Below are 27914 nucleotides of genomic sequence, written 5' to 3' on the forward strand. Positions count from 1 at the left end.
AACCCAACAACCATCTGCATCTAATCTCCCAATTCGCTCCTTCCAGTGAGCCAGTTCAATGGGGGTAGCTTCTTTCTGTATTTCTCAGACACTCTCCATGGTATTATCAAACATCTCTGTTTCAGCCACCCATCAACAGAGCTAGTCACAAACATTGAGGTCAATTTGGATTTTGCAGTTTCCTTAGCTACTTGATCGGCAAAGGCGTTACCCTCCCACACTGCATCAACCACTGCCTTGTGTGCACTACATTTGACTACAGCCACTATTTCTGATAACGTCAATGCTGTCAGTAATCGCAAAATTAAGGGGCCATGCTGTATTCGCTGACCATGAGAAGTAAGAAAACCTCTTTCTGCCCAAAGTCGGCCAAAACTATGAGCCACGTCAAAGGCGTACAGGCTGTCGGTGTAAATATTTACACTCAGTCCTTCACTTAACTCACAGGCCCGAAACAATGCCACTAATTCAGCCGCCTGGGCTGACTGATAGGGTACTCGAGAAGCCTCAACTATAGTGTGAAGAGTAGTTATCGCATATGCAGCAGTTGTCGTGCCATCTGGTAACTTGAAACAAGAGCCATTGACGTACAACTCCCCTTGGGGGTCAGATAGAGGAGTGTCAGTCAGGTCTACTCGTCCCTTCGTTTCTTCCTCAGTCTGAAATATACAATCATGAACATCATTGTTCCTTTCATTCGAAGGGAGGGGTACTAACGTAGCAGGGTTCAGAGTGACACATTGTTTAATCGTAATATGTAGAGCAAACAAAGTCAATTCATATCCGGTAAGACGCGCACTCGTAAGGTGCTGGGTCTTTGTTTTGTTCAATAATGTATCCACAGCGTGCGGTACCATCACTGTGAGGTCAGTGTTCAGAACGAGCCCTTCCGACTGTCGAATAGCCACCGCAGCCGCAGCAGTAGCTCTTAAACAGCTAGGGAGTGCTCTGGCGACGTTATCCAACACCGCCGAGAAATAGGCACAAGGTCTCTGCTTACCACCAAATCCTTGTGTTAACACTGAAAGCGAGCAACCATCCACCTCTTGTACGTAAAGCACAAAAGGTTTGCGGTAGTCAGGAGTACCAAGAACAGGTGCAGAACAAAGCGCAGATTTGAAAGAGTCAAACGCATCTTGACAAGCATCAGTCCAGGGTAAAGGTTCATGCACATCTTTAATGGTTAAGCACAGAAGAGGTTTAGCAAGTAGGGAAAAATTAGGGATCCATTGGCGACAGTAAGAAGTTATGCCGAGAAATGCACGAACATCACGCTGAGTACGAGGTTCCCGAGAATCCTACCAAAACATTATTGTGCCCGGACAGAGCAGCCCCTGGGACCAGGGAACGAGAAATAGAACTATTCATTGCACCCGTATCAACTAAAAACTTTTCAGATGTCCCCATCAAATGCGCTCTACATAAGGTCCTTGCTGATCAACGGGTACTGACACCTGGCCCTTACTCTGTCCATGGCTATCCTATGTATAAGCATACCCTTCGGTCGCATCCATTGCACACTCCTCATTATAATACTGCCTACCTCTTGGATTATCAAAATAATTATTTTCTTGTCCAACTTGTGTCGCCTCTTCTTGTCACATATCACTGCGATCCACACTTCCCTGACCTCTTCCTCTACCTCTCATAGCCCCATTCTGGGCCGTCAACAACGGACACTGAGATCGCCAATGCCCTTCCTCCTTACAATAAGCACTAAGATTTATTCCCAAAACAACAGCCAGCCCTCGGCCTCATCCAGTTCCCTCCCCTCTCGGACGAACCCTCTACCGCCTCTCCCTCTGCCTCGTCCTTGAGCAACTTGTTGCAACAACACCCGTGTTTGAAGATCCTTCGTTCTCTTTTCCATCTTATCCTTACTCTCATTTTCTCTATGTTCGTAATATTGGGCCATTCTCAATATTACCGAGGGTATGGAAGTGGTCCAGGTACTTTCAGCGGCTTGTAGCCCTGCAGAGACTTCTTGTAACAAATTGGTCACAAAACGATTAACAAATAAGCGTATACCAAATTCCAACGATAAATCCTGCCCACTAAAATCAATGAATACGCCTTCAAATCTAGTGAAAAAATCAGAAACACTTTCATCTTTCTTTTGTTTACATGCGGTCAATTTGTCCCAATCCACCTTACTAGGCGAAATTAAGGAATGCATGTAAGTGATAATACGACCAGGTATTGCCAATAATTCAGCGTTCGGCTTATTTCCAGGCTTACGATCCTTGTCCCAATCTTTTATCTGGTCCCATGTTCCGCCTAATTCTTGAGCATGGTCCTGATCATGCAACTGACGCCATACGTCAACGGGAACTAGCAATGCAAAAAATAGCTCTATGTCAGCTAAGGTCATGACGGCCGAAGAGGCCACTTCTGTGAGTTCTTTAAAATAAGCCGTGGGATTCTTACGGGGGTCGGGTAATTGTGATTTTAGCGAGAGGACTTCACTCCTCTTCCAAGGGGTGTAAACCCATTGCTCCTGCACTCGAGCCTCTACATGAGGTTTAGTCACCATGCCGTGGTCATCCTTTAGTTCTGGTATTTCAGGATGAAAGATAGGATGAACTTCTCGCATAGGATGCTGAGTGTCCAATGAGGGACTCTTTTGATGCATCCTTTCTCGATAATTTAATAAAACCTCCACATTTCTATACACTTCATCTGGGCTAAGTTCAGACTTATGAGCCCTGTCCCGGATGTCATACATCACTTGGGGGGCCATCCCTCCTGGAAAACACTGTTCCCAGCGAGTAATAATACGTGCAGCCATGTGTTTCAAAGCATGTTGCTGCATAACAGGCTCATAGGCACGAAGAGTGCTCCATATATCAGTTATAGTGTAAATAGGCTGTCGCATCCACTGGGATGACTGATTCTCAATTATCTGTTTCTCATCCTGTCCTACAGCCAAACGGGTAAACAACTTCCATGCCGAAATCCCACAGAGCACGAAATGGAGTCGAAACAGCTGGAGATGGGGGTCGTGCCCACACAGGGGTGGGGGGAGACAAAACAGCTGTGGACATAACGGAAGACGGCAGGGTAACAGACCATAAAGTAGCCGTCTCAGACACTGAGGGAGACGAAACAGAGGACGTTCCCAGAGAGGCAAGGGATGAGGAAACAAAGGGAGCAGAAGCTAAAGGGGCCTGTACTAGAGTTGGGGAACAACAGGATATATACGCTGTGGAGCGTAAGGTGGAGGTGAACGAGTGCCCAATAAATCCTCTATCTCATCTTCCGCTTCAGTCCTAGCCACATAGGTCTTATCCACTTGCAATCTAAACAGTCTGTCTGCACAATCAATCCCTTGTTCAGTTTGTGCTTTATCATAAGCTATAGCTTTCTGCGTAATCGTCGGATTTCCTTTCATCCTACGTACTTTCTCCTCCCGCATATGTCTACGCTTTGCTTCCTTCTGCCACAAGCTTAGGGAGTCAAACATTGACTGTCGTCTACGTTTAGAAAATAATGGATCCTGCAGCCAAGTTATCTTTTTTTCATCAAAAGACCCGGTTAAGGGCCATTGTAATTCCATGTTATCTTTAGTATATTTATGCCATAATGTATTAAACAAAAGAGGTGTAATACCATGCTTTACATACATATCATAACTTGGGCTGCTCTCAGGCGGGGCAGGTTGACTTTCAGTCAAACACGTATCATTAGAGCGGCAACAACATCCAAAACAATTCAATTTGCTAAAACACGGCATGGTTATTGTCGTCACGCGTTCCTCATTCGATCATAAAAATAAACTTCCAAACATGGCCATGTTTAAACATTCGCAAAACATACAACCTCGCTCTCATTAAGACATACACAAGACAATGATATATACATATATATATATACATACAAAGATATTAAAAAATAAAGTTTCTTCAAACAAAGAACAGAGCCCGTCGACTCCTGTTCGTGGAGAACCAATCAAATTCAGATTCCAAGACTGACAGATACCAAAATCAAGCAGTCCAAAGACTACCAAGAGACCGTCAGACAAGTATAACCACAGACCGACCTACAGACCATCCCGCAGCCTTACTGGCTCTCTCTTGGGACTATTCTGACTAAGCCCGCTTCATTAGCACCGCTTCAGATGTGTTCCCAAGGCTATCCAGGTACAGCCACAGGCTTTTCCGAGAGCAGTCCGGCCGGGCGCGTACCACACGTGCCACGCCTGGCGTCCGATCGGCGTCTCTATAATACACAAAAAGGTCCGTGGAGCATCTATACGTGCAGCCACCATAATGCTGCCCCGTCAGACCCCCAAATTCTCCGTGGTACACTGACCACCAAATACTTACACAGTTAACTGCTTCAAAAGCACTGCTCAACAGTGCATGCCAAAAACACCAAAACAATTTCACTCACCTGGTGCACACAGGTACAATTGCGTATTCTCCACTGCCAACTCCTGAAGACCAACACGGTCAGCTCCTGGGTTACGCCCGTAGGACTCCGGTGATGGGTCACTAGCAGCTGGGGATACTCTGATCGTGAGAGCGGAGTAAGTTCATACCAAAAATGGCTACATTTTCAAAGGATCCTTTTTTCGTCCACCGCTCAACCAGAATTACCACCCGTTTACGGAGAGGACGACCCAGTCACGGAGTCCCACCAGAGTCGCCAACTGATGTACCATAAAAATAAACTAAAGGACTATACCTACCAATAGTCCCAATACCATTACTAAATAATCAGTCAATTGGCAGTGAAGAAGGTTCAATCGTTTATTAAACAAAATACTCTATAGAGGAGCCTCTCCGAACCTCACCCATCAGGTGCGCCGAGAAGACTGTTGGCTCGTATTCAAACATGAGGTTATATACTTTTCGATGCAACACATACAATCACTGTAAAAGGAAAAACACCAGTTGGCCCTCGAGCTCCAGGAAAAGGACCATATATGGCACACATCAGACCAGTACAAAGGCTTGACTATCTATTACTGATGTGGTCAGGAGGGGTGACTCCCTTTCGTCTTGGTGCATGGAGAGTGTAGACACGGTGCCTCGAGGAATGCGCTTATCGCCCCTAAAGCCAGATGCGACCTTGAGTCTTAAAACAGTCGAGTAAACAGCCTACCTTCAGCTGCTACCAGTAACTCGGATGAACTGGGGCCTGACAACTGCACGTGATCAACACATGATCACGGCCCGTGCTTGAGCATATGATCGGAAGATGGCGTCTGTATGGTTCTCGGCCTACTCTTTTAGCAATAGATATACAGGGAGGAAATAAACAAGTTTCTTCCAAGCAAAAGCATATATATCAAACAAGGAGTGTACGTATAGATGCATCATGCTAACATAATATAGGTCTTATTCTCCATATATACGGGAAATCTACCTTTTTTTCCCTCAGATGCTTGCAACATGACCACACCATCCAGCTAAGCCAGCTATAGGAATGCTCAAGGGTATCAGGGACACCATTTGAATAGATTTGTTCCTTCACACACAGGGGCACAAATACTTTTCGGATCTTCTGCTTCATCATCCCATAAACGTCAATGCCAAGTCCCAGACCACTTCTCCCTCTCCCTGATCCTTTCATTTCCTTTTAACTTGCCCTCCAACTAAGCCCCCAGGCCATCTCATCCCAGCTGGTCAGAAACCTGAGGATAATTTTTAACTTAAACATCTTTTTACCACAAATCAACACAATGATCAAGGGTGCTGATCCCCACCTTTTACTTTTCTGTGAAGTCTTCATACTCCTCCAAACTAATACCATTATTGAGTTTGCACGCCTGCTGGTCAGGGAAACTATCACGTAGTCTACACTGGTCTATGGCTGGACTCTTACTCTGATATCTTTCGAACCTTTCATTTTTGTTTTACTTTCTCTTTGAGCACCTTGGAGTGACTTGGGTGATAGTAGCACTTCATAGCACTAACTACTCAGTAAGTTAAAAATAAAGGGCTTCATTTAATAGGCCCCTTAGCAGCACTTTGGCACCACCAGAGCATCCCTTTTCTGACTCTCCGGTGGCGCAATGTGCCGCAGCATATTTACTAGGCCACAAACAGACACCTTACGTGGTTTTTCATGGCCTTCTAAATTTGTACATTCTTTCATGCAGAACACTACGTGAGGAGTGTTCCATGGGTGTTGGTGTGGATGTCCCCACTCCACACCCATGGAATCTGAAGCATTCCAAGATGTAGGAAAAATTGTAAACCTAGGAAGGTGTCAGATTCTTATGCTACCCCAGGGGTGGTTTTTGGGAGGCGCAACGAGGATATCCTTATTTCTCCTCGTTTTTCCTCTTTCTACGTGTGCTTCATTCTGCAGCACACATAGGAAGAGGAAAACACCTCTTGTGATTGTTTTTGTGCAGGAAGGTGTCCCTTCTTGCATAAAAACATTCATCTCCACAACGCAGACACCCTTGCACCATGGCGCAAAGGTGACTGCATTGGCACATCACATAGCAGGCCATTGTGCGCCTGCGCAGGGAGAATGGAGAAGAATGCGTCTTATAGATACAGCACATTCTTGCCCTTTTCCTTGATGCAGGGCGGCATAGCAAGATTCCTTGCGGCGCTGACCTGCTCCAAAACATCTTAAAGGAGACCCAAAGGGCTAGCAGTACAGCAGAGCAGTTCAACATGCAATAGAACACCAACACAAACAAAATTGCAGAACTTTCACGAAGTACAAATTATACCTGCCCATAGTTTTGTTCTACTGTTTTATAGAACAGAGACTGAAATGTAACAAAATGCTGGCCTGCTGAGTGAAAGTGGAAAATGCACCAGACACGCAGGAGACCTTTCAGGCTGGCAAAGCTGCTCATCTCAATCAAACCACCAGTGTTCAAGGCTACATGAGGGGTTTATTTTCACCTAGTCAAAAAATGTATCCAAAAATCAGGGCACAAGTCGGGGGTACACGTGGGTATACTCACTATTTTCACAGGGTGAACGCCGTCCACCCTGCAAGAAGCTGGGCCCCACTGAAATAGGCTGAAATTGTCACTGTGTAATTTCCAGGTGCAGGGAATAATTCAGCAGTGCCTGCACGTTGTCTACTTTCAGAGCAGCAACGTGCAGGCAGCTAGGGGGCTTTTGTATTTCAGACTCCTGTTGGGCCCATAACAAAAGCCGAAGTTAAGGGGCCATCCGGTCTCTTTTTATTCCACTATCATGGCTGGGAGCTATCTGAGCAGCACGCCAAGATGCAATGGAGAGAGGGGGAAACACAGGCTCGCAGCTTGTTATCTCTTCACAAATACTTAAGAGAGGAGTGCTTTTTACTTTCTTCCATCCCTGTATATAAAGGATATGCATGCACTGTAAGAATGTCACATTTGCTGGTCTGTCCCAGTGTCTACACAAATAACATTTTAAATACCATTATTTTATTTTTTATAGCCTTAAGATATTTAAAAATGTGGACTTTGCATTAAATTAAGCAGAACAAATTTACTGCCATGTTTCTCCTTGTTGCCAATTTCTTTGTGTCAGACTTTTTACAAAACAAATGTATAAGTTGAGGCTCACATTTTGCTTCAGGGACGTCACTTTTTTGGCACAACCCCCAAAATCTAATTTGTTAAATCTCGTAATGAGCTCATATGAAAGACCTGCGAAACATATGTGTGAGGTTTTAGGATCTTATGCCACTTCCTGTGAGGTCATGGGTTGTGATGTCACTTCCTGTGAAGCTGTGCCATGATGTTGCGCTATGATGTCATGCGCCATGATGTCACTTGCATACTGCTTAACTTGGCTAGTCCCCCCACTTCTTTTTTTAGGACTTGTGCCCTGCCAAAAATGTAAAGAAAAATACAGACGCAACAACAATGCAAATCAGTATTAGGACACTTCAGGATGGCTCTGCCTTTCAATGACATTAAACAACATTTGCACTGATTTACTGTCAGCATTATGCATTTCAATAACAATTTCAATGTTCAGCATAACACGCGCTGTCACATGAGTAGGGGTGCCATCATTTTTTGCTGGCCTCTGTAGAAAAATACTGGGCAGGCCAGTAAATGTGGTGTCCAAACTGATATAGACTTTCTTTAAGATGCAGAGGTGGCAAACTTACTCACCAGATACTTTACAATTTGACCATAGCATCAAGTAGCCTGTATTTATCTGTACATTATTTAGCAATTACAAATCGTAACGTACAGGGCTACATAGACATAGGATAAAGCAGCTGTAACGACATGATGTACCGAAAAATTCTATCATGATAGGACGTCATCACAGAAAAACTTACTAAACATGTTTCTCCTGGGTGGGCTGATAGTCAGAGAAAATCACGGGATATACAACGCCAACACAGATGTGGACTGAATAATTATCCCCGCAGCACTGGCAATTGTGCATGAAGTAATCAGGGCCTAAGAGAAGGAGCCAATGGGCACTAAGAGAGTGATGAGCCAGGAACACACTAATGAAGCAAGAAAAAGATATTACCAACATGACCAAAAAGACTCTGACAATGACAGAGGGGCACAGGGGCTGATTTAAGGTTTGACAGACGAAGTACAATCCATCAGTGTGGCTGTGGACATCACTCCCGCCACTCTGAGGTGCTACCATCCAGCAAATGTATATATGAGCGCTGACCCAGTGAGTTTGGCGGACAGGACTGCCCCCAACCCTAAATCTGGCCCTTAGTGTTATCGGGACATAAGCAGCTTCGCCATTAAGGCACAGGATGCAGTTGTTGCACTTACAGGAAGAGGAAGACATTGACACACACCGTCACTGAAACGCTAGACCCACTCACTACACTCATACAGCTTCAGTGGTCTTGGCTTTAGAGCCCCATCTAGGGAAATAAAGAAGAAACTGCAGACAAAAGTCTGCATTCTCAGAACACCAAAGCTCAAAAAGGCATTGGGAATGGTGAATGTTTCCTTATATAACCGAGTGGCAGAACATTGTGATAATTTGTCATTTAGTTTAAGCCATCCAACCCTCTCACTCAAGCGTAAGAAAGTTACCCTTCACCAAACAGAGGGTTATATTCACAAGAACGTGTGCTAAACATCACCAAAAAATGCTAACGCAACTTTACACATCGCAGCCCATCGCGGGAAAATAACCCTGTGTTAACGTGGAATTCAGAACACGGCAGTAGCATTCAATAGTCTGGCGAAAACGCGGCCAATGTCCGCGATACAACCACCCCGACGGAGATAAAAACACAAACCACAACACCAGAAAACTTGCGATGAGCCCATCCACGGTGAGGAAAGCAGGGATAAGCACCGCCAGGACCGCGAAACACACGGCAGGCGGGAATAAGCACATCAAAAGCCTAAAAAAGTAAGACCGACCAAACAGAAAACAACAGCCAACCACAATGGAGGCAACCCAAGCCAGCAGACAACCCCACCAAACCCATTGGCAACAAAACATTGTACATGGCAGGCCAACTTGGACAAGATGAATGCAGCCTGAGAGAGGAGGAGGACAATGGCAGAAAACCAGAACTCCAGCAATGATGCGAACGGCACAAACAAGCAGAAACACGCCAACAACAAGAAGGCAGCAATGCACACCGGAGGTGGGAGTCCAGCGCCACACCAGGAGCTGGATGACATGGAGGAAATGGTCTCCACCACATCAGTTTGGAGATAGTAGCAGGACTCAGGGAGCGGAAACTGCACCAAACAACAGACACAACAGCAACAGGGAGAGGAACCAGCAGGGACTGGGGGACAGGGAGAGATGGGCACAATGGCACACATGCACAACTAAGCACAGCACAACTGCGGACAAACCATGCCCAAGAGTAACAACACCAACCAGGTGCACAAGTCACACAACCCAGCAATGTCACACCACTGAACAGGCACAGAAGTGAACACAACACTGCCTGAAAGGGAGAAGGGTGAGCCAAATCAGAGCTGAAGGGACATCTCACACACAATGCAGCACACACACACATAGGAAGCAGAGCACCCTAATATCCAACACAATGTGGTACAAACACCAACTTGTGCACAACCAAACACAGGACACAAGTGCACCCGCCTGTGGCCGGTAAACGGCCATACGCATCTGGCAATAAACGAAACAGGGACATGATAATAAGAGTATAAGAGTATAAAGAAGCTTATAACGCGCTCGAATGCCAGAACGGCATCTTGGCGCTAAAGTGTGCATAGTCGGTAACAAAGGAGCGGTTACTGATAGATCTGAAATAGAAGAGACTTCAGGGCCTTCCTGAAAAGTACATAATTCGGTTGGAGCCGCATGCCCACTGATAGGTTAGTTTAGTTGCACAGGTGGCAAAAGAGCGACCACCCCATTTTGTTAGTCTAAATCTAGAAGTGCAAATGAGGCCAAGACTAGCCGAACGCAGATCGCGAGAGGGGATGTAATGCCTAAAGCAATCCCTTCCATCATTAGCGCCCCCACCGAAACATTCCGGTTGTATCAGACAGAGGGCTTTAAACTCAATTCTCTGCTGAACCGGGAGCAAATGTAAAGATCTTCGGCCCATAGAAGTGGGATGACCCCTAGGTAAGTTCAGAATGACACGGACCGCTGCATTTTGTAAAGACTGGATCTTACCAACCTGGTATTTATCAATACCCAGGAACATAGCATTACAATAGTCCAATCTGGACATAAAGAGACCGGCCATCACCGTCTTCTGCAATGCCTGAGGGATAGAGGGGAAGATTTTACGCAGAGTTTTTAGCAGGAAAAAACATGAAGAGGTTAAACTGTTAACCTGAGCTGATATGTTCAACTTGTCATCAAAAATCACCCCCAGGTTCCTCACCTTAATAACCAGTAGGGGACATTGCCCGGCCTCAGGTGGCCACCAAAGAGTATTCCACAATGAAGGGCCTCTGCCAAACTCCATAACTTCTGTTTTCTCGGTGTTAATTTTTAGAAAACTCAGGCGCATCCATTCCATCACATCCGTAAGACAAGCATGAAATTTGGCCGCTATTAGATCAGGATAGTCCGTAACTGATATCACCAATTGTGAATCGTCAGCATAAGACACTAACGTGAAGCCATGTTTCCTGACTAATCTGGCCAATGGCCTAACATATACGTTGAATAGGGTCGGGGAAAGAGCAGAACCTTGTGGTACGCCACATGGCAGTGCAAAATTGGCCGAAAGTAGGCCGGCCCAGTTTAGGCTTTGCTTTCTGTTGTCCAGGAATGAAGATAATAAGGCCAAGGCCCGTTCCGCAATCCCTACCGCCTTTAATCGCTGTAACAATACCGCATGATTTACGGTATCGAAAGCGGCAGATAGATCAAGGAGGACAAGGATTGCCCTCCCTCCTCCATCATCTGCTGCCCGAATGCCGTTATCAGGGCAGATTCAGTAGAGTGTTTGGGCCGGAAGCCATGCTGAGACCTATCAAGCAGGCCGTTTCTGTCTAAGTAATCAGTCAAACGTAAATTTATGGCCTTCCCTGCAACCTTAGCCATCAGAGGTAGCCCTGAAATGGGTCAATTTTTTTTAAACTCTGATGGCTCCAGAGAAGCTTTTTTAAGAAGAGGATTAACACTGGCCGTCTTCCAGGTGGTTGGATAGGTCCCTGCGTCCAGTACCTGATTAATCAGGGACATGAGGATGGGAGCAATCCTATCAGCCACCAGGTGCATAATGTACGGAGGACAGGGATCTGTAGCTGCACCTGATTTTATAAAGCTTAACAGCTCCAATACCTCCTCTTTAGATAGGGATCCAAAGGAGGTAAGGCTGCACGTCAAATCCTCCTCCGTACAGAGTATCGACTGCTTACACTGCACTGAATTTGGTCTTAATGAATTGGCCAGCTCGTCGTAGATTGTCGACACCTTGTTTTGGAAAAAAACAGACAACTGATCACAAAAAGCCTGATCGGGACTAAACAAATTGGCCTGCTGGGATCTAGTCAAAAAAGTTACTGATTTAAAAAGTTCTTTGGCAGAATTACCAGCCTCCGAAATTTTCCATGTGAAATAGTCTTTCTTAGTGCTCCGAATAGCCTGCTTTTATTTATGCAGGGCATCATTGTAGGCTGACTTGCTAACCCTACTATATTCCACTCTCCATAGTCGCTCGCGCCTTCTACACTCTACCTTCAACTGTTTGAGTTCTGGACCATACCATGGGGCACCCGGTGGACGTCTATTATGTGTGGCAACCTGAAGGGGGGCAACCTGATGAACTGCTTCTGTAATCCAGTCATTAAACTGAGATACTGCCATCTCGTTATTACTATTCAGAGTTGGAGGAGAGTTGTCCAGCGCCACTGTTAGGTCAGAACAGGTAATCTTGTTCCATCGCCTAAACATGATCTTAGTAGATTTATGGGGAGCACCCACTGCCCTTATCTTAACCCCTACCTTGAAGAACACAGCACTGTGGTCAGTCCAGGGGACGGGTTCTGCCCTACAGAAAAGTAGATCAGGATGGCTGGAAAACAGACCATCTAGGGTGTGACCACCAATATGAGTAGAGACAGAAACCAATTGTTGTAATCCAAAAGCTTCCAGGCTATCTAAAAGTCTGGTGGTATCAGGATTGTTGTCTAACTCCAGATGGAAATTAAAATCGCCGAAAATAGAATACGATTCAGCGTCAGTGCAGGACTCCAGATGAGATTGGAGAGCCGACGAAAAAGCGGCCCTAGGCCCTGGTGGCCCATAAACCAGCAGACCTTGAAGAACATTCATGTCTTTTTGTTTAATATCGAATTGCACTGCTTCTGCGTGTAGGTTATCTACAGCCCTAGCCTGAACCTTCAGACTTTTCCTATAGATGATGGCTAAGCCACCCCCTCTACTGTCCATTCTATCCTGAGTGAATAACGCATAGCCAGGAGGTAGAGCAATATTCCAGTCAGGGCTAGAGGCTACACCTGTCCACGTCTCAGTAATAAAGACCAGGTCGGGGGAGTGCGTACTTAGGATAATGCACAAGTACAAACACACAGTCCTGATGGGGTAGCAATGCATGGATGGTAGGGAGCCAGAGAGTCCATGACACACATTGGCATTCAAATCAAGACACAACACAATTGGAGACAAGTCAAAGTGCGGAAACTTTATTAACAAGTGTGAGTCAGTACGGCCAAGAGAAGTGCCATGATATGCAGACCAATGCAGCAGCATGTCTGAATGAGGAACGGAGGAAAGCGCCCATGTCCACCTCGGGGGAGTCCCTCACCAACACAAGTCAGTGCCAACCCGCATTGGTTGTCCGCACCTGGAACATGAGTCCTGGCCAATGCAGCCAAGTCCACTGTCATCTTGGGACTTGTGACCATATCCACAACATGCAACCATGTGTCATGACAAGTGCAATAGCTCACATCCAGTTGTGGCTGCAGGTACCTTGTCACTCGTCCATGAACGCGAGTGCAGCTGCGTAGGCCAACATCTCCAATGAGCGATTGCCGTCCACCACATCTGACATGTCGTCAACGTAATCCATCAGCTGACCAGGACAGATGTGCTGACCGCAACCAGGGGACCCAAGGTGCACCAAAGCCCAATCGGGTAGTAGCTCAATGTGTTCACTGCACACGACGACTCGTGCAATCTCCCAGGTCCAGTTTCCAGCTTGCATGACAAACATCCATGCATGCCATACGCGGTCATCCTGGTGACCCTCCTGGTCATGGTCCAACAGGGGGCACACACACACGTCGAAATCCAGGTCAGCTACCGTTACGTTTTAGAGGCAAACTTCCATTGACCATTCAAATATGCATGAGCGACAATGCAACACAGGCTGCACGCAGGTGACGTGCGCAAGGCAGAAGCTCACCCGGTAACTGATCCGCAGCACTGCCAACGGCAGTGCCCCCATTACATGCAGCAGACCTGTACGGTACAGCTCCACGTGACTGGAGTAGACCATGTGTCCGGGATGGTCTGCCATAGTGTCAGTGGCTCTGCTTGAAGCGGCACTGGCTTGCCCTGAGAGAGTCCTGTGTATGAAATGGCACAGCTCGGTGCAATGAGCAGTGTCTGTGTGCAACGGTTGCAGGCCTTGGGTGGAGTGGGAGTACGTGTGAAGCCCATATCACGCACACCAACTACGACCAAGGACTACTGCATGTGGGATGTGTACACGTTGGTCTCACGCCGGGCAGTGTGTAGTGTTGGAGTTGCAAGCAAATGCTATCGTACCTGTCAGAGGGTGCTGGCCACATGCAAGTTCCTGATTGGAGCTGCAGATGTGCTACCACCTGATAGTACAGACAAAGGACCTTTCATCCCTACAGTAACTTCACCAGCTGCATGCATACAGGAGATGTACAGAGGTCGGTAGTGGGTGTGGTGGGACATCTGCGACCCTGGGAATCATGGATGATATGCCCAGCACGATACACATGAACGGACTCACTGTGTGTCACGTTGCCACACAGCTGCTCCACCGTGCCACGGGCACCCAAACTTGTGTGCGCTACATGGCTGCATCACGTGCACTCCTATGGGACACCATTCTAATGCCTGTCCGCGCATGTCCAGCGCCATGCCAACAACACTGCGACGCTGGCCTTCGAAGATGTGTGCCCACTTGGGTGTAGGCCAATGGTCCGTACAGGGCGGACACAGGTGTCCAGCCCATGGCTGGCTGGGATCACGCTATGAATGAGGCCAGGCAACAGACTCATGCATCTGCAAGACTGCTACACATCACACCTGGCATGTATGTGCCAAGACCCCGAGCGTCCTAGTGCTCCTACATGTCCCCGTACCTGTGGGCCCACCCTCCTGGTACAAGCCACATTGCAACATTGTGTACTGTGACCCTAGTGGCGACAACACCCCAAAACAGAGACACACTTACTGCACTTCCTGCACCGGGCCATGTCCAGACCATGCCCTGCCCCCCCTGCCGAACCGGCACACGCAGCCTGTGCATGCAGGGGGCAGGTGCAGGGCTACATGTCCAGGGTCCCACTCACGCTTACAGGGGGGGGACGTAACAGGTAACATTTGCGTGAACTCCCCCACTGGCCAGGGTGACATGGTTGTGTCCACTGTCCACTACACTCCATACACCAGAGGTGTATGTCGCCATGGATATGGGTGTGTTCTGCATACTGCGGTCTGTCCAGCACACCTCTGCCACTCTTGGCATTGTGTGCGTTCCCAGTCATGCTTCTTGTGCCTCCTTCACACATGCCTGGTTGCCACCTCTCCCCACATTGGGCTAGTGTGTGGCTGAGGTGCCATGCCGTTGATGGCTCATGTACACGGCTTGCCCAGGTTACCATTGTGAGTTGTTCTGTCGTGTCTGGTGGGTGGGCATGTTGTTTGGCATGTTGGTTTTGATTTTGTGACGTGTGCATTTCCAGAGTTGTGAGTTGCATGGTTGTGGAGTTGAGGTGAGTGGGGTGTTCATTTGGAACTTGCCAAGGGGCTGTGCGTTTCCCTTGGTGCCATCCAAGGGATGCTAGTTGCTGCTGGACTGTCGGAGGATGGAGGAGTCATGCACACTGGCTGGGTATTTGGAGGCGAGATTGGTGGAGGTTCCACGGTGTTCGGTTGTTGCCTGCACATTGATGTGAGACGTGTGCTTTCTGTTGCTGTGATTGTGTGCTGTTTCGGCAGGGGGCACAGGTATGACATGTGTGCTGTGGATTGGCCCCGACACATGCGTGTATCCAGCTATGGCGTGTAGTCCTTGCTTGGTGTCCAGCGGATCCTGGTTATTGTGTTGGATGTATAGGCACTGGGGTGACAGGCTGATGGTGTTGTCCAGTTCAGGTGTGAGGGACTTGGATGTGGCTGGATGTGTGACTCCTCCGACTGTGGCGGGTGTTGGTTGGGTGGTACCAGGGACCAAAAGGTGCAGCACAGCCAGCAGCTTTGTGTGGGGTGGGATGTTGGTTGTCCGCTGTGTTAGTGCCATCGGCCTATTGGACGCTGTTGGTCAGGATGTCTAGGATGGTTGTCCTTTTGAGCCTGTAGTGGGCAATGACATTGTCAGGTGTTGAGTCTGTGTGGCTGGTGCGTTTCCTGGGGGTCCGCTGTCTTTGTCTGCGCTGCCTCTGTGGTGGTTCGGGGGGGTTCAGGGTGAGTGTTGGGGTCCTGAGGTGGTGGCGGTGGGTGTTGTGGTCATCTTGGGTGTCCGGCCCGCATGACCGGTGGCTCCATGGCTTCTGTTGCCCTTCTGATGTGGTTGTGGGCTGGTCTCCCTTTTGTGGTGCAGGCTGTGGTCCGACTTTGCGCCAGGTCAGATCAGGTGTTATTTTCCTGCTGCTGACGCGCCTTATCGCCTGTTTTGTGTTCTTATCGCAGTTCTGGCTGGTCGTTGTGAATTTTGTGGAGTGTTGTTGTCGCGGCTTTGGGCACGGGAACGCCTACTCTGCATCTCATTAGCGATAGTTACGGGGGTCTTCTGTGACAATGTTTTTAGCGGCTGCTATCACGGGTAAACTGGTGCTGTGGGCTGTTAACACTAGCTTGTGAATGGGGCGATCGATTTATCGCAACTTTGGCTGCCATAAAGTGGCGTTAACTCTGCGATAGCTCCTTGTGAATATGCCCCAGAGTTTGTAAATGTCATTTTAATCAGAATATCAGCAAGATATGTCTGTGTAACTAAATTGTCCATCACCACCCCCTTTTGTACCGCTTTGTTCGCCATAAGTTGGCAGGGTATGCTCAGACGTGAGTCCCTTGCTCACTTTGCCACTGGATTCAAGCAAGCCTGTCTGAAGACGGCTGAAATGCCAGAACCCGGTCCTAGGAAGCTTGTTTCCGGTCCAGGGAAGGCATGGCTTGGCAGTTCGGGCTGGACTGTTCCCATGAGGCACAGGGTCAGACTGATTTGCATATGGCCATGTCTGAACTGGGGTGGCAGAGTGGGCTAAAGAACGGTGATGGATCAAACCCAGATCTGTTGACTGGGCGTGAGTGTTTGATTGGTTCTGATGCTCCGTCCATCACACCCCCTTTTGTACCACTAAATTGTCTTTAAACACATTTACCCTATAATCAAAGTAAAGGGTGAACGAAGCACGCCAACGAAAAACACCCTTAAAGTCCTTGCAGTGTCTCTGTTAATCTGACGCATTTCACTGTGACCCATGTTAGTTTTTTGAAGTGTGTAGAGCGTCAAGCTTGATAGGCAAAGCCGTAGTGTTCTGTGGATGTGTATGTTTGACTGATGACAGCTAGGTCAGTTGCATGCATGTCAATTGCTAATTTCCAGGGTTAGCAGCTGCTGTCTTCGACTTGTTGTATGGTGCCCCGGAACTGACGTTGCTATGATATCCCGTGTCTCAAGGGATATGAAGGCAGTAGTACGAAAAGGAGAGTGACAGTACTCTTAATATACCAATTACAGGATGTTCGGAACAGGGGACAGTGTTTACTTTAACTTACAAAGTATATATTCTTATCCCCGATCGGTTATTTACTTGTTGCAGGAACTAACTGCTATTCCGAAGTTTCCAAGCAGAAATTAGGTTTACATGCGGATTCAGGCCCAGTCTGGATTTACACATTTTTGACACAATGCAGCACAGCATCAAAGGGAGAGAGAAAAAATGTGCCATATTTACTGCGATATGGTGCATTATTTCTGTCCCCAGGTGCTGGTGCACTTTTGGCTGCCATGCACCAATGCATTCACCATTGCACCATTTTGCAAGGTTGCATGCACTCTCTAAAGCATAGATGTGTACGAAGAGTACTTCCGGTACAAAAACTAACCTTTTAAAGCTCTTTCCACTTTGTTTGCTGTACAACGCAGCACACATACAAAGTTGGCAAAATAGGAAGAAAACATTTGTCCTCGTTACGCATACCTCAAGGAGGAGTAAGGTGTTGGTGAAAATCCCTGTCTACGGATGTTAGTAACTAGGGGTTTGCGTCAAAACCCACATATATCACACAAGGAAAGCCCTTGAATGAAATGAAGTGCTGGGCTGCCCATGGTTCAATTTTGTGTTAATTTGGGGTACTTTCCAATGCAAATGCTGGTTTACATTGGATAGAAAATCTCACCCCAACATTTTGCACCAGGTTTGCTTCACTTTTGTGATGCAAACCTGGCACAAAGTGTTACACATCTGGGTCTCTATGTTTACTGTCCCAAATTCTGCATCTTCCGACTTTTTTTCCTGCTGTTTTCATCCGATAATTTCAACAGGTTTTTTCTGCTGAAATTTGTCAGAGTGTAATGATTCTCACACTATTCCAATCTGTGTGCATACTCCAGTGTCTGACTTTAATTCCATTATGGAAGTCAGGCCCTCTCTTTTAACCTGTCAACAGAATAAAGGAGGATGTTGGAAGGTGGTTTAAAGGGTCAACACAATGATGTCATTCGGGGCCAAAGAGTGTGTGATGTCACTTTTGCCCCCGTGGCATCAGTGGTGAAACAAAGGCCCCCGCAGTGCGGGGGGCCCGAGATCCTGGGGGCACCCTCAGCACAGTACACTGGCCTGCGAGCGATTCCGGAAGGGGGCCCCACCTTGCAGCGAGGCCCCTTCAAGTTTCGTTACGCCACTGTGTGATTTTTCTGAATTGACATTCATGCTGCTCCAGAGCGTCAAAGGAGAGAGAACACCAGGGCTGCTGGTATATATTATACATAAACTGAGGGTAACCAGAGTAAAGAACTTGTGAAAGTCAGAGATGTATGTATGTATGTTTTATATAGCGCTCAACTTACCCTTGGGCATCTCGGCGCTTGCATTGGGAACCTGTCCTGGTTTTTCCCTGTGAGATAACCCGTACTGGGTATCCCCAAGGTGAAAGCCAGGCATCCCGCCGCGGGGGGCCGTTGTGGAGATTAAGCAAGCTTAATGCCCAGAGTTGCATAGTGTGAACTCGTGCTTAGAGTGGGCACCGAAGCGAGAATTATCAAGTCCGTGGACAATTGGGCTCCGAACCCTGCCGCGTCGGGAATCGAACCCTGGTCCCGGGTCTGACCTCTGCTTCAGGGTATGCCTCCTCTAACCAGTGAGCTACACTTCTCACAGAGATCAAACCCCTTTCTTAGTGTGCTGCTCCCATCTTTACAGGCTATTTTGCCTATTTGTATTTATGCTGCAGGACACGACAGTCATTTTTTCTCTTGCAGACCACAATGTCTCTCAACATTTCCTTTGTTGAGAGGCAATGAAAAGGCATTTTAAAGATCTGAATGAGAGCATGAGGATGTAGAGGCAAAACACATTGAACTTGAAACTGATCTCTGACAAATTGGGCCTGATTCATAAAGGTATGTTTGCATATGTAGATCTACTCACAAGCAGATCGACTAATCCTAGGTGAAACTCTCAACTTTTTTACTGTTCACCATTTCCGAGTGGAGATTTACACCTAGACTTGAGTCTCCACCATGGTGTAGGCTTTATTCTCCACCCCTTCAGAGACTCCTACGACTGAATTTAGGAGTGCAAAGATACTCTTTACAATTTTTCGCCGGTTTTTGCAGATCTTAGGGGCATATTTACAACGAGGCGATAAAAAATTATCGCCGCTTTAGCGGCCGTTTTCGGCCGAAAAGCGTTGTTAATTTTATCGCTATATTAGCAAGGTCACGCTAACGCCCAGCTTTGCATCTCTAATGAGATGCAAAGTGGGCGTTCCTGACCTGACATGATAGGAGAATTTAGCGACATTTCTCCTATCATCAAGCCCCACGCTATGAAGCATAGCGTCAGGAAAAGTAGGATAACACCTGTTATCGCTACTTTTCTAACACCTGCTTCAGGACTGACTTTGCCATGATATCCTATGGAAGGAGGATATCATGGCTAAGTTTGTGAGTCCCTATCAACAAGCTAACGTGAGATTATCGCTGGGTTTCCAGCGATAATCTCACGTTAGCCTGTTAGCGTGAGGATTTTTATCGCTATTGAGATAAGCGTTGCTAATAGCACGCTATCTCAGCGATAAAAATCCACGCTAGCCGGCGATAATTATCCTAGCGCTAAATGCGCTTTGCGATAATTATCGCCGGTTGTTGTTGATATGCCCCTTAGCTTCCAGGGTAGAGATCTCTGCATAGAAAAGATAGTAGAGTCGAAGGTAGTGATCCCTGGAGGTAGATTTGCAAGTAGCCTTTTATAATATGTGAAGTAGTTCTACAGCAGGACTATGTTACATACTCCAAAATGCATTTGGGGAATTGGATCACATTTTTTCAAACTTCCATTTGCGATTATCGATACACTTTACAGATCAACGACTGCCCAGACCATTGCGATCTGCGACTATTCTACTGAAAAGCCCTTAGACCCAGGAGTAAATTATCAACCGCTGACAGCAATGATAAAAAACGTCTTGAAGGAATGTAACTAGGTAATCCCTTTTCTTTTTTTTTTCTATTGCTGGTCATTTGTCCTTTCTCCCTGAAATGTCCAAGAGGCTGTGTAATCTGTCTCACGCTTGCAACCAATCGTGTCATCTTTTCAGGCCGCGCTGCAAACAAGACAGTACTATAGACAAACACCAGATGCACAGTAATTCTCCTGCTTATCCCATGTGAAAAGGAGCCTTCACGAGCAATCCTGCTCAATTGTAATCACTTCCCATGAGTCTTGCAGGTCTAGACATAATAATGGCCTTAGTAATACACGCCTAGATAGTATTTGCCAGAATGAAATGCTTTCCTCACTGGGACTCATTTGTTCCAGTCCAATGCACGGATACATGGTTAGCGCCTGCCTTCTGCTACTGTCTGCTTCATTGTCATTGCTTTATATCAGCCATTCCTATTAAATGTAAATTGATACTTGTATAGCGCACTACTCACCCGCAAGGGTCTCAAGGCGCTTGTATGAATACCGCTGTGGAACCCATCCTGGCTTTCCCTGTGAGGTGTCCACTCCTGGGCACTCCTGGGTATTCTGCCCAATACCTCTGCTGACTGCTTTCACTTTATGCCATGCAAGGCTCAGCAAAGCTGCTGGCACAGGAAGGTGATTTGTCAGCCATCTTTTGTGTTTTTTGTTAAGAAATGTTATAAAAGCACATTTTCCCGTCATTTCAAACATACACCAGAACCTAATATGACAGCAGAAAAAAACTACCAGGCCCATTACGTATGCCCTATCCCTGCCTTTAGTGTGCTAACCGAGCAACATGGTCTCCAACTTTACCTTTTCCTACTTGGCCTTATACTTTCTCTGTGCCAAAACCCCTTCGAATTCCTTTGCTGTCCTTTTACTGTATCACTCTTACTGGGAAGGTGTTCCATGGTGTTTCATTGATTTTTAAGGCTGGTGTTAGCCAACATCTTTTGATTTTGAGAGAGTTAATGAATTAATATCAAAATATTTAATCCAATAGTTTAACATAAACTGATAAAAATAAAATGTGATGCAGAAAAAGATAAACATTTGAAACGTGCTGATTCACAATAGGCAGTCACAGTTACCCCTAGGCCATAAAAAGCTCTGAAGCAATTTCCCTTTAACTAGAAGCAGACCCTAATAAGGCTGAAATGTGCAAACCGTAAATTAGAAGCTTGACCTTAAATTGACTTGTTGAGAAATGTTCTCATAACCGTAGAATGAACTAGTTTAACAAATGGATTATCTTATAAGCTACACTTTATTAATTACATTTCCTGAACTTCCTACTTTCTCATGTTTCATATAACATTTGAAAGGAATAATTTGTGCATTTTAATCAAAAATGCTTGATTCATAGTAAAAATAATGCATTGCCTAACAGTGATTTTGCCTTTCTAGTTATTAGTTAATTGTTCTCGCGGTGAAACAAACTCATATGTGGAAGGTCGATCTGTGTTTTAAGGCATTTTGTTTCCAGAACATAACTATGCAAAGACTGACTGTAGCTAACCTCCCAATAAAGTGTACAAGTCGCTTGTATTTTCATGGGAATAGAGGAGCTGAACCTGCTTACTGAAGAGGACTGCCATTCTATTTGCTTCTGGAATGTTTTCTGTACTTTTATATTAGTGCGTGTGTCTAGGTAGATGTGCCACTCTTCCAGAGCTCGGAAGATGATTGCCCCAGGCCCCTGATGGTTGGGGCTACTGCTGCATTGGTTTCCCTTAGCCTCTTTGATACCTGCTTTTCAACAGATTGGTACTGCAACTGTATGCTGATTTGTTTGGATTCATTAAGACTCGGCTGGGTCTTATGAACTAGTCTTTATGGGAGCTCTGCTACTCTGATTTGGCTTGGAAACCTTGGGGCATATCAACAAGCAGGCGATAATAAATTACCGCCGCTTTCGGCCGAAAAGCGGCGATAATTTTATCGCCTAATTAGCAAGGTCACGTTAACGCGTGAAACCTTGCTTTAGCGGCAGGATTCGTAACGCCCAGCTTTGCATCTCCAATGAGATGCAAAGGGGGCGTTCCTGACCTGGCATGACAGGAGAAATGTCGCTATCAGCTAGCCTAACGCTATGAAGCATAGCGTCAGGAAAAGTAGCGATAACCCCTGTTATCGCTACTTTCCTTACGCCTGCTTCAGGACTGACTTAGCCATGATATCCTATGGAAGGTGGATATCATGGCTAAGTTTGTGAGTCCCTATCAACTAGCTAACGTGAGATTATCGCTGGGTTTCCAGCGATAATCTCACGTTGGCCAGTTAGCGCTAGGATTTTTATCGCTGATGAGATAAGCGTTGCTAATAGCACGTTATCTCAGCGATAAAAATCGGCGCTAGCCGGCGATAATTATCCTAGCGCTAAGTGCGCTCAGCGATAATTATCGCGGGTTGTTGTTGATATGCCCCCAAGTGCTCTCTTGATCTCACTCTTTTCCTCACCATTAATACATTATATTTTTGATGCTTGTTATAACCATTCTTTTTAATAAGATTTCTGTAAACAATTGATTTGTGCACTAACTGAAATAAAGACAACAATAAAGAGAATACCTTTACTTATCTCTTAATAAAGGTATTGGAAAAATCTATCTTAACATCTCATCATTGACTGAATTTAAAACTCTTGATACTATTTAAGTTTGTGATGTCTAATTATGCTCCTTCACTCCTAATACAACATTCCAAGGTCAATCAAGAAAAAGACGAATGATTTAACACAGATTAATGGTAATATTATAAGAAAGGAGAAAATAGTGATGAAGTTAGAAAAGCTTTGGACCCAGTCCACTCTTACAGTTTTCTGGTAGGAGAGGATGGTTAGTTTTTGGAACAAGGAGCTATAAATAATTACCCAAGTTAGAATAAAATATCCAAATCCTAGATCCAATGCCAGGAGCTTAAGGAGCTGAGAAGGTGTGATTTTCAAAGGCAATTGCTGTTTTGGAGTTGTGAGTATGAATAGAGTGACATGATGTCTATTGTAATTGTGTTTAACTTTATATTAGTGAGTTAAAAGTAAATAGTTTGATGAATGGAGGTGTTTATTGTTTCTATGAGAAGAGATTGAAGAATTCAGACTCTGAGTAGTTTAAGATTCTAGGATAATAAACGTTTGAGACAAGTGTAGAAGACACTTGAATAAGCATTCGTCAAATGGTATTTCTTGTTTGTAGAGATTTTGTGGCATGGAGTATGAGGTACCATGACCAACATAGATTGAAACACAAATACTAATAATCTGTTGTAGTTGTTTAATAATTGATTGATGTTAGCAGAACCTAATTGCACAAACAGGGGAAGATGCATTGATTAGGGTGATGTCACGCTGGTCGTAAATTCACTTGCCAATACATTTTCTGTATGTATGATAAAAGCCGGAAGGTGTAAAAGCCTTAATATTCTGGTTGTTGAAGTGCTATTGATGTCTTTAGAAGAGCAAACAAGAACTGATATATGTTTTGTTTCATGATTGATAAGTTATTTTGCGGCTTTGTGTAAGTACAAGAGAAATTGTAAAGGAGGGTGAACTGCTGCAAGGAGTGAGATCATACTTCATAGTGTTTCATGCCGAGATTGGTTGGTTGGTGTGCTTCCACACTGGGATTGGTCAGTGACATCAATATGCCACGCTCGGATAGGTCAGCAATTTTGTGAATGCCGCATTGGGATTTGTTAACAGGATTTTGATAAATAACAACCGAGACTAGATTGAAAGAGAAAATATTGATGTTTAGGGAACAGAATCATAACATCAAACTATGAATTGCTTACTTTACGAGACTTGTGAAAACATGACATTTTTAGAAGGATTTAAGAGTTTTGAGACCATTTCAAATACTTCAGATTGACCCACCACAAGTTGCTCAGAGACAGCTTGTTCCTCCACCTGTGGTAAATCCCCCTGTTAAGCATGAACAGGTGCAAGCACTGCAATTAGTGACTGTACAGACGGTGCCTAGACCAGTTGCAAATGCCCCAGTAAATATTAACCTGACCAGGGAGACACAGGGAGCAGTAGGAGGTTTGCCTGTGACAGGATCTGTCCCAACTTCTCAAAATGCACAGATTATTGTGTGCAGAACACCTCAGAAATGTCACGCTCTAAGAGATGAGGGAAGAATTGTCTTTATGATACCAATGACCCAGGAGGAGACTAATTTGATTGAGGATGGAATTTTTTCCCCTTGGTTTGAGGAAGCTGTAGGTATTAAAAAGACAAAAGGCTCAGTGCACAGGAGTAGTTCAGAACCTAAAAAGGAGAGGGCATTAAATATTCCAAGATTAAGAGGGTAATAGTTTAAATTGCATTTCAAATGTAACTGTCATAGGCAATAATTACGCATTATCCAAGCAAGCATTATTGGGCGGGCATATGCACAGACTGTATCAAGGGTCGTACTTAATTGTACTACCCTCTACAATAGAATATATTCGGCTAAGATCTCTCAACAAAACAAAATGAACATGCCAAGATGTTTTTATCATTGCCACTGTACTATTCATTACTGTGCAATAAAGATTGTTGAAAAAGAAATATTCCAAGATTAAAAATTAAACTCAAGGAAATTATTAGGGGATACTTGGATTTAGAATTTTTGAGTACGTACCAAGAAAAATAATTAATTTACCTATGTAAGGCAATTGTAAGACGAACAGCAACTATACATGAGAAATTGACTGAATTGGCCCAGAAATATGATATTGATATTCCAAAAAGTTCTTCTTGCCAGAAAAGGTATATGGTATAATTGGATTATGTAGCCATTGAAAATATGTCCCCTACAGGAATGCCATAACATATTACTAACTTAATAAAATGTATTAATAAATTAAGTGATTTTAAAAAGTTAGAAAACAAATGGACAAAGATTAATGAAAAGAAAAAGAAACTGCAAGAGATAGGAAAAGAAAATAAGGAGCCAGATGAAAAATGGGCTTCAATTTATCCACTTAGAGAGATAGCGGAAGGAGTGTATGTTCATGTGCCTTGGAGCAGAAGTGATCTTGCAGCATTTATAAAGAATTTCCCAAAACTGAGAGAGAAACCTGTGCAGTGATAGAGGCAAGTTGATCAATTTGTGAAAATTTCAAAGGTATTGTGGATTGATTTGGATACATTATTTGATAGTGTGGTACAAAGTGATTTGTAAGCAGAATATAAGATTACTGTACAATGGCCACATGATGAGTCTCCAAGAGCTGTACGTACTATTGCACCATCTCCTCAAGTTATGCACAATTATGAAGCAGTGATTACCTTTTTGAAAGGCAGAGGGCCTCCAAAGGACTTAGATTGGTTGAGAATTAATCGAACACAAGAAGCGAAAGAAACAGTTCATGAATATTATTAATGTTTGTTGCAGGTATTTCAGCAGCATAGTACCCTGAAGAGAAGGACATGGGGATTTTTGTATCTTGGTTTGTGTTAGATTTAAGACCAGAGATCAGTTCCCATATAACACAAAGTGTAATCTTTTGGCAGAATAAGTCACTTGATGAGATCCTGAAATATGCAACATATTGCAGTGATGAACTGTAAATGAAACAGAAAAAGATTACAGAGAAATTTATGTTGGCACAAACAAAAGTGGCTGAGAAGGGTTTCCAAAATTATTCTTTTGCAGGGAATCAGGGAGGTATGCAAGAGGTTGTTGTTCCACGGGCTGGTTTCCAGGGAAATTCTGGAGGGATTGATGTTCAGAGGGTAGAGGTAGAGGTGTACCTATTGATACAGCTTCAGGAATGGAGGTTTTAGCATTAAGGAAGATGACTCCTTATCACATCTGTAACAAGGTCGGGCATTGGTTGAGGGGGTGTAGATTTAATCTTGATAATGCAAACAAAAATGTGTCCATGTGTAAATTGTTTGTCAGAATTTTTCTTTTCTGAGGCACCACTAGGTGAATGGTGCTGGAGTTTCTGTGCACTAACAGCCGGATAAGGCAGCAGCTTACTAGAAGTGAAGTGCTACCATTTAAGTCTGTCACCTTTGTTAGTTTTGATATTAAAAATGTGTCCACGCAGAGAGGAGTTCAGATGCAAAATATGCCAGTACAGCAGATACATGTGCCAATGCAAAAATAAGTCTGGATGATTCAGGTCCACCAAGCTCAAATGATCCTACAAAATATGGGAAATCCAAAATTCAATGTAAATCAGATACCAAAAGTAAACAGAAGTATAATATAATGAACTTATAGGGGCTTTCATCCAGCCTCTTCATTCATTGGTCTGTTGGTTTGTTATTTTAATTTTGCCTAATACATTATGCACCATGGACAATCTGTCAGTCCAATTCGGTTGTTGGCTAACTTCACTGTGAGTGATGCAATTCTGTTATTCCACAAAGAGTACATCCACAAACGTGGTTCCCTTCAGCAGCATGGACTGGTATGGGAAAGTGTGCTTTGTGGCACCAATTTCTTTTGCTTTAATTAATGTTTATTTTTTTAGATTAGCAAAGGTCCTCTAGCTCCTCAAAAATAAAGTTTTACAAAAATCATGACAAAACAAAACAGTCATTGATAAAGCCACAATGCTGGGTACTTGTTTTAAAATTGCACCTGAGCCTCCCTCTATTTGGATCTGAAATCATTATTGTTCTTTCTAACTGAGCCTTTGTTTCTGATCTCTTTAATCCTGTGTCTGCACCCATAGGAACATTGCTATCTCTTTCTCTCCTGGTCCTCCATCCCTCACATTTAAAGATGGCTGGATTCTTGTTCTTAATCTCATAAGATGTCTCTTCACAGGTGATAGTACATATTGGTGGCCTGTCACAATGCAACCATATGTAACCTTAGCCAGCCCTCCCTTAGCTAGATTTCTGCTACCCCTCCACACATTCACATGAGCAGATACAGGCAAGCATAGACAGCTGAAACAGGGTCACCGTTCCTGCATCCCACTACTGGGCATCTCCCACGGAGTCCAATTTGATTCCCATAGGCAGGGTGGAATTGGAAATACACGTCCAGGAACCAACCAATACCTTCTTCCCACACTGACCCTTTTTGCCCTTTACTGGTTACCTGTTGTTAGGATGGGGATCTTGAAAGATCTGCAAAGGTATCCTGGCAATAAAACAACTGGTACTTCCAAACACAGAGGCTGGAGACAGTTCTTAAAGGGAATAGAGCCAGAGGTAAAAATTAAAATTCTGGTAGACCTGCCATCCTTAGCATGGTATTCCCTCAGACATTTTGCCTTGACTCACTGAATGTTGCTGTATTTGTTTTTTTCGGCAGTAGGACTCTGTGTACTTTACCCCTACTAACCAGTGCTGAACTGTTTATGCACGCTCTTTAAAACATGGTACACCTGATAGGTACATTTCATTTACTTGTATTTCCTAGTAAATTGTACGACATGTACCAAGGCCCTGTAAATTAAATGCTACTAGTCGGTAGCAGCACTCGTTGTGCCATCCTTCTAAAGATGCCTTTTAAAACATGTGTCAGGCTGCCACTGCAGCATGTAGTGCAGTTTTAAACTGCCATTACGGCTTGGAAAAATAAACCATATGACAGGCCTAATTCTTCCTTGTCAATAATTTTAGTTCATTCCTCAGATAGACCCTAAAGGCTCACAGGGCAGGGTGCAAGGTATTTAAAAAGTA

Source organism: Triturus cristatus, chromosome 8, assembly GCF_964204655.1.
Source record: "Triturus cristatus chromosome 8, aTriCri1.1, whole genome shotgun sequence".
In the NCBI taxonomy this organism is placed as follows: domain Eukaryota; kingdom Metazoa; phylum Chordata; class Amphibia; order Caudata; family Salamandridae; genus Triturus; species Triturus cristatus.